At 42.0% G+C, this 12,551-nt stretch overlaps 1 protein-coding gene across 4 annotated transcripts in view; it reads right to left on the reverse strand.

Moving 5' to 3' along the window:
* Window positions 1-12,551, reverse strand: part of myocd (myocardin) — a 140,301-nt gene that overhangs the window by 104,506 nt on the left and 23,244 nt on the right. For all 4 annotated transcript variants that reach the window (XM_036955694.2, XM_036955695.2, XM_036955692.2 and 1 more), the window contains exon 3: window positions 7,740-7,808. The gene's annotated coding sequence lies outside the window, so the exon portion shown is untranslated. The remainder of the gene's footprint in view (window positions 1-7,739; window positions 7,809-12,551) is intronic.

The raw sequence follows: 12,551 nt of genomic DNA on the forward strand, positions 1-12,551 counted from the left end.
TCCATTGAGATGTTGTGTTACAGCCTGCATTTACAATGGATTCCATTGAGATGTTGTGTTACAGCCTGCATTTCAAATGGATTCCATTGAGATGTTGTGTTACAGCCTGCATTTAAAATGGATTCCATTGAGATGTTGTGTTACAGCTTGCATTTCAAATGGATTCCATTGAGATGTTGTGTTACTGGTCTACACACCATAATGGTGGAATTATGTCTTTAGACATTTTTACAAATGAGTCAATTCAACCCATTTGTTATGGCAAGCATACAGTAGGTACGTTTAGAAGTACAAATTTGCTTAACAAGTCACATAATAAGTTGCATGGACTCACTCTGTGTGCTCTGTAATAGTGTTTAACATGATTTATAAATGGCTACTTCATCTCTGTACGCCACACATACAATTATCTGTAAGTTTCCTCAGTCGAGCGGTGAATTTCAAACACAGATTCAATCACAAAGACCAGGGAGGTTTTCCAATGCCTCGCAAAGAAGGGCACCTATTGGTATATGAGTCCAAATTTTAAAAAAGCAGAAACTGACTATCCCTCTGAGAAAGGTGAAATTATTAAGTACACTTTGGATGGTGTATTAATACAGGCGTCCTTCCTAACTCAGTGGAATCATCTCCAACTGGCGGAAAGGAAGGAAATCGCTCAGAGATTTCACCATGAAGCCAATTGTGACTCTAAAACAGTTACAGACAATGCAATTACTCCACAATACTAACCTAAATGACAGAGTTAAAAGAAGGAAGCCTGTATAGAATACACATATTCTAAAACACACATTCTGTTTGCAATAAGGCACTAAAGTAAAACTGCAAAATAATAAGGCAAAGAAATGTTAGGGGCAAATCCAAAACAACACATCACTGACTCCCACTCTTCATATTTTCAAGCATGGTGGTGGCTGCATCATGTTATGGATATGCTTGTCATCAAAAAGTACTAGTGAGTATTTTAGGATAAAAAGGAAATGGAATAGAGCTAAGCACAGGCAAAATCCTACTGAAAAACCAGGTTCAGTCTGCTTTCCAACAGACACTGGGAGACAAATTCACATTTAAGCAGGACAATAACCGAAAACACAAGACCAAGTATTTGCTTACCAAGGCAACATTGAATGTTCCAATTTGGCAAGGCTTGAAAATGGTTGTCTAGCAATGATCAACAACCAACTTGACAGAGCTTGAAGATTTTTAAACAGAATAATGTGCAAAGCTCTTAGATACTTACCCAGAAAGACTCACGGCTCTAATCGCTGCAAAAGTTGATTCTAACATGTATTGACTCAGGGGTGTGAATACTTAAGCAAATTCGATTTTCTGTACTTCATTTTCAATAAATTAGCAAAAAGTTTGAAAAACATGTTTTCACTTGTCATTATGGGGTAGTTGTGTGCGGATGGGTTCAAATATTTGTAACAACAAAATGTGGAATTTGTCAAGGGGTATGAATACTTTCTGAAGTGTCTCTCTTACACACCCACACCACTGTCCCTAAACACTTCCTTTACTGACGTTTCTACATGTCTCCCACCTCTCACACTCTTATTCACTCTCCTCAATACCCATCACCCTCTCTCTCTCCCTCTCGCTCTGTTTAGTCTGGCAGTTTACAAAGAATATACAAAAGGTCAGCGTCCTATCAATGTATGTTTATAAGATTAGCAATATCTCTTTTGATGTGTGTGTTTAATGAGTGAGGATTACTTACAATTTTAATTTCCAAAGAAGCAAACAAACGTGGTGTGTTATTCAAATGTTATATGATGTCAGTATTTATATTAGGAGAGTCATTTTTGAAAAACACAACCCAAATAAAATGATTATTTCGTTGCTGAGAATCACAAACACATCGTTGGGCCTTGGTCACATTGCACCTGTTAATAAAGCACAGGCACTAGCTGTTTTCTGAGCCTGGGAGGACAGAAGATAGAAATAGCTTTCCCATGAGCTTTGGGTCTAAAATAAAGAGCAGTGGCAAGGAACGCCCACTGCAACAGAGAGACGACCTCTGTCGTGGGAACCATGTCAAACTGTCTGTTAACTTCTGAACAGGATCTACTGTACAGAATACATTAAATACCTGTATTGACCTCGTTAATGGTATGATCATTTATCTTTGGTGGGTAAATACTGTGGTAGAAGGGAGGAAGAGTGTGTGTATGTGTGTATACGTGTATATATGTGTGTGTGTGTGTGTGTGTGTGTGTGTGTGTGTGTGTGTGTGTGTGTGTGTGCGCGCATGTGTGTACTAGCAGGAGACCCCTATGAGGAAGGACTGCACTGTAGCTTTGTCTTAAGAACCCCAATGAAAGTAATCATTACTCATTGTGCATTTATTTCTAGTGTTATTATTTTTTATGTTTTATATTAGTTACATTTTTTTCTCTCCGTATTGTTGGGAAGGGCCAGTAAGAAAGCATTTCACTGTTAGTCTAAACCTGTTGTTTATGACGCATGTGACAAATACAATTTTATTTTATTTCCAGTTCAAAAAGGTTCCTTGAGCCAACCGCGTGGCGCAGCGGTCTGAAGCACTGCATTGCTGTGCTTGAGGCGTCACTACAGACCCGGGTTTGATCCCAGGCTGTGTCACAGCCGGCCGTGACCGGGAGACCCATGAGGCAGCGCACAATTGGCCCAGTGTCATCCCGGTTAAGGGAGGGTTTGACCGGCCGGAATGTCCTTGTCCCATCGACCTTTAGCGACTCCTTGTGCCGTGTTGGGCGCCTGCAAGCTGACTTCGGTCGGCAGCTGGACAGTGTTTCCTCAGACACAATGTTGCTGCTGGCTTTCAGATAAAGCGAGCAGTATGTCAAGAAGCTTCCATATGGGAGTTGCAGCAATGGGACAAGACTGTAATTAACAGGGGAGAAAAAGGGTTAAAAGTACCAAAAAAAAGGTTCCTTGAGGAAACCCTCTGAAATAGGGTCTTCAAGTAACCCCAGTTCAAACTGGAACCTTATGGTGATGGGAGGGATTCCATTTTGAACCTTTTTAATAGTATATTGTAGAGGTGGCAGACCTCTACAATATTTTAGATTGAGGGCGTGGCTTTCAGATAGTTATTTTTGGCCACCCGTTAGCGTAAATGTCATTCCTGTTCATCATGTTAAGTTTGTGGTGTACTAGGGTAAAACTTTCCTTGAATATTTATGCATATTACATATTCTAATGTAATATTAACATGGCTGATTACATACTGTGTAGTAGTAAAGTGGTAATTATTCAAACTTTGGGATTTGCATAGGCTCTTGAAGAACTCATACACCTCTGTTAGCCTCTTTGAAGCTAAAAAACAGTAAGGGTTCAACATGTGATAACAATACAACAGATGAACAGGAATAACATTTACTCTAACGGGAGGCCAAAAAAATACATATCTTAAAGCCAAGCCTTCACTCTAGGGTTCCTCCAGGAACCTGTTGCTACAATTAACCATTAAAGGTTCCTCCAAGAACACCTCAACTAACCGAAGGTGCTACCCGTTATCGAGACGGCAAACAAGTCCACAATGTTAGGTAAAGCAATAACACTTACACAATGCAATGACCGTTTATTAACAGGAAACTGGAGGAGATTCCATGAAAATTAGTCAACTGTCCGGTTGTTGTAGCGACAGTAGAGCATCCGTTGAACCGAAGCGAAGCACACAGACAGACAGGGCGACCGGTACACCTTTGTCTGGTCTTCTCAGGCTGTGCTCTACTTCAATGATGATGACTCTGTTTTGGCCATGACTCCCTTTTTCCACTGCTGAAAAGTTATTCATAATCCTCCTAATAATTCAGCGTTGTACAGAGAGAGGGAAAGAGAGGAAAAGAGAGAGAGTATTCACAATCTAAATTTGAAGTTCTTCAGAAGTGAATGGGTTTGTCATCTGCTGTAATAATAACAGTCAGTTTTCCATGTCTCTGGGCCTGTAAGGGAGGCTGTTTACATGGGGAACACTAAAAGATCCAGAGGGGAGACAACAGCCCCAGATTCTCCCCACCCGCAGGGCCTCGTGGGTGGGCAGTGTTTCACCCAGACACCCCCAGACGCACGAAGATCATTCAGAGGCGTGGACAGATTTTTTTTAAAAGAAGGGGGAAATTGACAGATTCTATGCCAAATAGCCTATTTAATGACAAAGCCCTTTCACCTTTTGTTATCTGGACCTAAGAGCTTGTCACTTTAAAGGGGAAAGTTGAAAAATGAAGAGATTATCCATAAACAAGAGACTGTGGAAACCCCCTTTCATCCATGTGGTCCAGTTAAGTGAGGGTCATAGCGACAAGGTCAAATGCTGCAGGTTAGAGGTCAGAGGTCATGGTGGGAGCTAAATCAAAGGTCATGAAACGTGACATCACTTACTGCTTTACTGCACATCTGATTGTGATTTTGAATCTAAATGTAGTCCATCACTTTCACTAGCAGGGGAACAAACTGTATAGACTGTATAGACAGACAATGTACAAACTGATGAAAAAAACGGTTCATACAATCAATTGATCTTTAGGTATAGCCTACCAACCGATACATCCAGCAAGTAGACTAGTCCTAACTTAATCTATGACAATTAACACCACAACTTAGACTACACAGACTGTGTGTAGTGCAGTCTCCTCTCTCTTCTCTCCAGGTGTTTCTGTGCTCTAACTCCCTGTTCTCTCCTCTTCTGAACTCCCATGACTTCCCCCTCTGGGGATAATTTATGGAGAGAACCCGCATCCAACTCTACTGTCTTCTACAGTACAAAGCTTTCCTCTTCCACCTGATCTTCATTACCCTGCTATAACACATGTTTATGAGGATCCACATCTTGTATCTTTTCCATAGACAAGAGTTCATAGAGCAACAGGTTAGAGACGGGAGATGAACCAGTAAATTACATGGGTCGGAAAAATTTAACTTCTCTTTAGATTCCTAATATATGTGCAGTGCCCAAGATCCTCATTTTGTATTGCCTGTAACATCATAACTATAACATGTATTGTATCTCTGTGCATGTGTGTGACTGGTAGGCTATAGATAATGTATTTCCCTGGAACAAAAATGTTCCAGATATTTACTTAGCTTGCGTTGAGTGGAGCCTAGGCTTTCATCGTTAATCCTAAATAAAGACCTGTTCTCCACGCAGGAGCTCATGCAAGGCCACAAATCATTCCTATTTATATGCACCTATATTTCTCCTATGAAATGGTCAACAAGTCAATCTCTTTCCAGCATCTCAGATATGACTCTGAACTCAGACCAGAAAGCTTTTCACAGTAACTCTTGTCAAGACAAGGAGAGTTCTGACCAGCTTTACTGACGTTTTTATGAACCTCGGAAGAAAAAAGATTTTCCCAAACAACAAGGCACTTCCCTTCTCTTTGGGAGTATATTAAGATTCTTCAAAATTATCAGACACAACCTTTAAAGGGAGGCTGAACTTCCTGGTTTGGCCTCGTTTTAGATTTGGTTCATTAAGAAATGCCAGTGGCCATTACTGAATTCAAACGTGGTTTCGGGGGTGTGGTTTGATGTGGGTGTCTCGTGTTTGTGTTTGCAGGTGTGAAGAGTTAGACAAATTATTTTGCCAATTAGCTTCAACCGGTTGGTGTCTGCCCTTGGAAAAATTAGTTTCACTTGGATAGCCTATCTCCGGGGTTAGTTAGGGACCGTCAATAAATTACACAATGTAAATTAGACAATGTTTCACCTTTAGTTCTCATTAAATTCTTTAAAAATGTTAATTTTTACAATTTAAAGTTGGTTTGAGGTTTTAAAGTCACTGACATTTTTAGCTATTGGAATTGTAACATATTGTCCCATATACATACAATGTGGAACTTACCGATGCTCCCTAACTAGCCCCATCGGGATACTCAAAGTCAACCCAAATTTACTATGGGCATTACGATCGGGTTGCGTGCAGCTGCACTTCGAATTGATGATTACTTGTGTTCTGCCAGCTGTGGGCATGTGTGCAGGATTGAAACAAACCCAACCATTTATGTTGTGATGCAGTCACTACCACAACCCTCACCAAACTCAGTTTTGGACGACACTGACTTTATGACCAAAATTATCCTATTTACTGTTTCTGACTCATATCGATGCCACATAGGTTTTTTTTAAATGACAAGTTGGTTTAAGGGCAATTGCTCTTTAACGTTCACAAGCTTCCTTTTCTCAGTGTGTTTGATACTAAGATGGCTGGATGTTTTCAACCATTTCTTCGTCATTAATAGATATCTCATCATGATAGAAATCATTCAGCATAGAAATCCAGTCTATGTCTATGCATTGCAGCTGCAGTGTGCTCATATAGCGCCATTACTATATCACAGCTCTGGGAACTAAAACGAGATGTGTGACCTCAGATTGACCTCTGTGGTGACTTTAGACCTAAAGGAAGTGCCACATGGGCTAATCTCCTTTTAGGACAACACATGAACATCTCCATGTCCTGGAGAGGCCTTGATGGAAGCCATGATCCCCAAAAACACTAGTATTCTGCTCTAATACACAGGCTATAATAAAGAAGCATGATCCCCCCAAAACACTAGTATTCTGCTCTAATACACAGGCTATAATAAAGAAGCATGATACGCACAAAATACAGACATGAAGATACACACACTAAGCTGCCCTATCACCTGATTGTATTGTGTGTGTGTGTGTGTGTGCGCGCGCGCGCGCGTGTGTGTGTGTGCGTGTGCGTGTGTGTGTGTGTGCATAATGCATGCCGTCTGACCTTAACAGCGAAGCATCTTTCCAGGAAATAGAATGAGAAAAAATGCAAACAAAACTAGACGTACGAAAAGCAGAGGGCTGTTTCACTCTAGCTAGTTAGATGTTATAGTTCTCCTGACGCCAAGCGGTTTGAAAACAAGACTGCTGCCGCGAAACCCTGACATGGACAAGGCCTCATGTGCTTGTCTGTGACATGTCAGAGAAAGCACAACTTAGTAAAATGTCAAACAACTACTAAAACGGAATCGTATACTACGAGCTGCTGTTATATCATATTGACATTAGTCACGTTCTCAAGCAACTCCATTATTTGGTTGAACATGCAAAATGATTGGTGTTAGAAATAAAATAAACACTTGATGTTAAACATTCCCTATAAATATTTTATGTAATGGGAACTTGGTGTAAGTTGGCACTTTAAGTCGAGGAGAAACGGTTTGCAATGACGTTCTGAAACTGTGTGAATGACACAGAGGAGGGCTATTCATATTCCACTTGTTTTCACAGGGGACAAACAGGCAGCCACGCACACATACATGCACATGTGAATGCATGCACGCGCACACACAGTAAGGCATGGGCGCGCACGCACATGGGACAAACACACACTCACACACACACAGATTCATATTCCACTCTCTAGCTTTTTTGACACGGGCCAAATATCACTTTGACTGACGGGGGAATGGGTTGTTCTGAAGGTTTGAAATGAGGCTAGATTTGAACCCATGGATAAATCCTGATGAAAGTGACACAGACATGTGTATGTGTGCCAGAGCACTGACGGTTTTTATACTATAGCGTAGATATGACAAATTAATAAAAGGCATTTGAACTTTTCACTAGTTTACATTTACATTTCAGTCACCAGTTGAACAGTGTCCAGCAACTTTGAGTGTGAAATAATATTTGGCCTCAAACCAACATTTCAACCATAAAAGGCACAAGGCTTCCAGTCATTTTGGTGAAATGTTGCTGTTGGCTTTATTACAAAAAAAGGGCCTTACCTGTTCACAGGTTGTAGCTTGACATTCTCCACCTACGTACATTCGTGCCTCAGAGTTGTGTCTTCAAATCTGTCACAAACACATTCAAATGTATGTTCATTTAGTACAATTATATTTGGAGCATTATGCTGGATGCATCATCATCATCATCATCATCATCATCAAGGTTATTCCTTCCAAGGGAGGGACAGGGGCTATTTTTGTATTTTAGAGATCTGAACCAATCATATTGTTGTTGTATTGTGGACGGTTCGTTTACATCAGACAGTGATTGATAACCCAGAACAGTTACACAAGTCAGAGTAGATGAGAGCTCACATCGGTCCAGAGGCTTTGAATCACATGGGTATGGTTGGAAACATTTTCCTCCCTCTGCTGGGGCAACAAGCTGCCAAGTAAACATCCACGTAATCAGCCAGTCTGCCCGTAAACACATGACAATAAGAGGATCAGAATGTTCGCACAATTCATGTCAATCCCGGCATCGGCAACAACACCGATATATCCGAGCAGGCACTGGGAGAGGGGGCCATGTCATGGCCACGGTCCAGCTATTGGACTAAGGCTTGATTTGAGAAATCCAGAACCCAGTGTTTCTGTTTGTTATGCAACCTGGTGGTTCCAAAAATAGAACACGGGGTATTCTGCCAGTTTTTCCGACTGCCTCAGAAGGATAGAAACCTACCTGACTGTCTGTTGAAAAGTGGTTGGACTTAATTGCGTGAGGAGTGACAGCTCCACACACACACAAATGCACACAGACACGGAAGTACACATTAACCTACGCATACACGCGCACTCCCTCGGTCTATTTGACTGACAGGAGAAAGAGAGAGAGAGAGAGAGAGAGAGAGAGAGAGAGAGAGAGAGAGAGAGAGAGAGAGAGAGAGAGAGAGAGGGGGGGGAGAGAGGGATAGAGAGAGAGGGAGAGAGGGAGAGAGGGAGAGAGAGAGAGAGAGAGAGAGAGAGAGAGAGAGAGAGAGAGAGAGAGAGAGAGAGGGGGAGAGAGACGGAGAGAGAGAGAGAGAGAGAGAGAGAGAGAGAGAGAGAGAGAGAGAGAGAGAGAGAATGGACAACAGAACAGAGACATCAGAAATGGTTGGCGTTGGTCGCCCAGTGAGGCAGCCACGGTGTTTGGTTACTGCTCGTGTGTTTACTGTATTTGTTAGTTAACTTGTAGAACGCAGCAAAACATTTCATCAATTTTGTATATGATGTATGTAAACTGTGTGTAAATTCCTCTGTTTCTACATGTCTATTGCAAGCAGCACCATATCAGTAAGTCCAATTATGTATGTGTAAATGTACTTGGTGATTCTGATCAACATTCTGCGTCACCCGAATGTCTATTTTCTGATGAATTTTCTATTTTCTGACAAACACACACACACACTGGAAAATTCCCATGACATTGTCTATTGGCGTACAGAGATAAGTCAGACACGAGTAAATAGGTGGTGGCCACACCACTGTAAATTTCACTGTAAATTCACGCAACACATCTTGAAAGGCTGTATCATATAATTTGACCACATCAGTGCATTTGTTATTCTAATAATCCATATAAAGTGCAGTAATTTGTTAAATTGGAGGCACGTGTGAAATACTATATAAGATACTGGGAAATCAAACGAGAGATGGCTGATCTTGCTCTGTTGAATGATTTGGCATAAGCTGCATGTTGCAGAGAACATGTTTTTAGAGACAGGTGGGACTGTTTTGCAGAAAGTAGATTGCCTCATCAGATATCGTTTTACAAAACCAATCTTGTAGGATTTAATACCTACTTTAGAAAGGCACACACATGCTATTCCGGTACACATCCAAGTGCTGTCCACCCTCTTGTTTTTGGCAACAGGTACTTTTCAGTGGGCATCTCACAGGCCTCGATGAGTCAATGTTTTAGATGTAATCATTAGCAATGTGACCAGTTACATACAATTTCCATCACACAAAAGGTTGAAGTCTGTAGAGGTTTCTTTGGCATCAGGGTTCAAAATACGAATGGAGCAACAGACGGCACCCACATCGCCATAAAAGGACCATCCCAAAACTAGTTCAACTATGTGAACAGAAAACGCTTCCATTCACTTAAAGTGGCAAATATAAGAATTGCTCCACCATTTCCTGGTTGATCAAATTATAATACTTTGCCTAATTTCAGGTTATGTGACAAAACAGGGACTCAGAGTGTAGAGATTCGATTCTGATGATTCTGTGCTTCCAAATTTGTAGCAACAGTTTGGGGAAGGACCTTTCCTGTTTCAGCATGACAATGGTCCATACAGAAATGGTTTGTCAAGATTGGTGCAGAAAAAATTGACTGGCCTGCACAGAGCCCTGACCTCAACCCAATCAACCCCACCTTTGGGATGAATTGGAAGGCCGACTGCGAGTCAGGCCTAATCACCCAACATCGGTGCCCAAAATCACTAATGCTCTTGTGGGTGAATGGAAGCAAGTCTCCTCAGCTATGTTCTAACATCTAATGGAAAGCCTTCCCAGAGGAGTGGAGGCTGTTATAGCAGCAAAGCGGGGACCAACTCCATATTAATGCCCATGATTTTGGAATGAGATGTTCGACGAGCAGGTGTCGCGAGCACTGAGGCTAAGAACAATTGGTATTTATCCATGGTTTTCTACTACCGTGTGTGTTTGACGCTCATAAGATTGTTTGATATATCACACTTTTCTATGCGTGCAAACATTCAAAGTTCCGTTCGTAAGTATTGTTTTAGAATCGTTTCTACGGAATATTGATAAATTGTTGGCCTGCTGTCATCTGGTATAAACATACTCTTTCCCATGTGATAAGAACTCCACTAAATAGTTTAGTGGGAAATTACGGCGAATTAGAGCAATGGCATTTTTCTCAACCATTCTGATGACAACATGTATTTGGATAGGAAAACCTGCCAATGAAAACAGGGACAGCCTTGGACATTTACTATCTCATAACACTCAGTCTTACAGAATATTATACTGTTCAAATTAATAAGAGCGCAGGGACTGAACATCAGGCAATAACAACACTCCCATTTGCATCTAATATTATAGCTAATAAACATCAGACAGACAGACTTCCACCTAAATATTACAGGAACTGAGAAAAGACATGAGATGAACAAGGTACTGAAAAGTGTCCATCTCAAGTGCTCCTTAAAATTCATGGCATTATCCATATCCCCTCATCCATCTCACAGTCTTAGAAAAAAATGTGCTACCTACAACCTAAAAGGGTTAGTCGGCTGTCTCTATAGGAGAACTGTTTGAGGAACCTTTTCTGTTCTAGGTAGAACCCTTTTGGTTCCAGGTAGAACCATTTTCGTTCCATAGAGGGATCTACATGGAGCCCAAAAAAGTTCTACCTGGAACCAAAAAGGGTTATCCTATGGGGACATCCGCAGAACCCGTTTTGAACAATTTTTTTCGAAACTCAGCAAAAAAAGAAACGTCCTCTCACTGTCAACTGCGTTTATTTTCAGCAAACTTAACGTGTAAATATTTGTATGAACATAACAAGATTCAACAACTGGGACATAAACTGAACAAGTTCCACAGACATGTGACTAACAGAAATGGAATAATGTGTCCCTGAACAAAGGGGGGGTAAAAAGTAACTGTCAGTATCTGGTGTGGCCACCAGCTGCATTAAGTACTGCAGTGCATCTCCTCCTCATGGATTGCACCAGATTTGCCCATTCTTGCTGTGAGATGTTACCCCACTAATCCACCAAGGCACCTGCAAGTTCCCGGATATTTCTGGGAGGAATGGCCCTAGACCTCACCCTCCGATCCAAACGGTGGGATTGAGATCCGGGCTCTTCGCTGGCCATGGCAGAACACTGACATTCCTGTCTTGCAGGAAATCACGCACAGAATTAGTAGTATGGCTGGTGGAATTGTCATGCTTGAGGGTCATGTCAGGATGAGCCTGCAGGAAGGGTACCACATGAGGGAGGAGGCTGTCTTCCCTGTAACGCACAGCATTGAGATTACCTGCAATGACAACAAGCTCAGTCCGATGGCACACCGCCCCAGACCATGACGGACCCTCCAACTCCGGACCCGTTACATCGAGTACAGGCCTTTGACAATAAACTAGAATCCGACCCTCACCCCTGTTGAGACAAAACCGTGACTCGTCAGTGAAGAACACTTTTTGTTTGTGCCCATAGGCGACATTGATGCCGGTGATGTCTGGTGAGGCCTACAGGCCTACAAGCCCTCAGTCCAGCCTCTCTCAGCCTATTGCGGAAAGTCTGAGCACTGATGGAGGGATTGTGCATTCCTGGTGTAACTTGGGCAGTTGTTGTTGCCATCCTGTACCTGTCCCGCAGGTGTGATGTTCGGATGTACCAATCCTGTGCAGGTGTTGTTACACGTGTTCTGCCACTGCGAGGACGATCAGCTCTCCATCCTGTCTCCCTGTAGCACTGTCTTAGGTGTCACACAGTACGGACATTGCAATTTATTGCCCTGGCCACATCTGCAGTCCTCATGCCTCCTTGCAGCATGCCTAAGGCACGTTCACGCAGATGAGCAGGGACTCTGGGCATCTTTCATTTGGTGTTTTTCAGAGTCAGTAGAAAGGCCTCTTTAGTGTCCTAAATGTTCATAACTGTGACCTTAATTGCCTACCGTCTGTAAGCTGTTAATGTCTTAACGACCGTTCCACAGGCGCATGTTCATTAATTGTTTATGGTTCATTGAACAACCATGGGAAACAGTGTTTAAACCCTTTACAATGAAGATCTGTGAGGTTATTTGGATTTTTGCAAATGATCTTTGAAAGACAGGGTCCTGAAAAGG

Source organism: Oncorhynchus mykiss, chromosome 20 (assembly GCF_057628025.1).
Source record: "Oncorhynchus mykiss isolate SJ-2025 chromosome 20, ASM5762802v1, whole genome shotgun sequence".
Lineage (NCBI taxonomy): Eukaryota > Metazoa > Chordata > Actinopteri > Salmoniformes > Salmonidae > Oncorhynchus > Oncorhynchus mykiss.